Here is a 904-nt window from a genome sequence, read left to right on the forward strand (position 1 = left end):
CCCGGCGCCTGGGACGTCCGAGGTGGGGGGAACTTTCCGCCTCTTGAGTGTCCCCGGGGCAGGTGGGACCGGAGCCCATCTAGCCAGGCAGCCAGGGCCAACGCTTTGCTGGCTGGTTCCTCCCCAGCCTCAGAAGCCCGAGCTTCAGCCCCAACGGCCAACCGATCCTGTTTTGATTTTGTTTTGATTTGCCGTGTGCCTCCCCTCCCCAGCCCTCTTGTCCCTCGATGCTTTCCTGTGAACTTGCAGCCGCGCAGGTGGCATGCCTGCTTCCCCCGAAAGTGCTACGAACCCGAGAGGAAGAAACTTTCTTGAATGGTTATGGAACGAAGGTGTCTGGGGGCCCATAAGAAGGGATGTTGCTTCATAAGGCAGAGATGCTCTCGGCTGCTAGTTTGCACACACGTCTAGTTGTATTCATTTGAGCAGCGGAAGGGAACATTTCCCCGGGAAATGGAAAGAATGGATCAAACCAGCAACTGCAGATACATACTTGCTAGTCCATATTAAGTTCGGTGCTTCGCGAGTTAAACTCCAGTTTTTGTTGTTTCCCCAGAGGTTGAAAGAATGAAGTAAACAAGAAGGTATTTTTTTCTGAGAATCTGTGGCTCTACAAGAAAGAGCCGACTTCTGCTCAAAAGTAATCTGCAATGGTGAAAGCAAAGCTATTTTTAAGCCAACATGTTAAAATAGGGTATTTTTACAATCAGTGCAGCATGCTGGTAGGTCAGAATTTGAGTCCAGCTGCAAAAGCTAACAATTCATAAAATCAAAGGGATGAAAGGAGCAAAAGATAAAATCATTCTGTCTTAAAATATTTGCCATTTAAATATGGTAATATAGACAAATTACATTGCTACTATTTTATATTACATTTTGATGTGTTTGAACATCAAAAGTTTAC

Source organism: Myotis brandtii, unplaced genomic scaffold (assembly GCF_000412655.1).
Source record: "Myotis brandtii unplaced genomic scaffold, ASM41265v1 scaffold494, whole genome shotgun sequence".
In the NCBI taxonomy this organism is placed as follows: domain Eukaryota; kingdom Metazoa; phylum Chordata; class Mammalia; order Chiroptera; family Vespertilionidae; genus Myotis; species Myotis brandtii.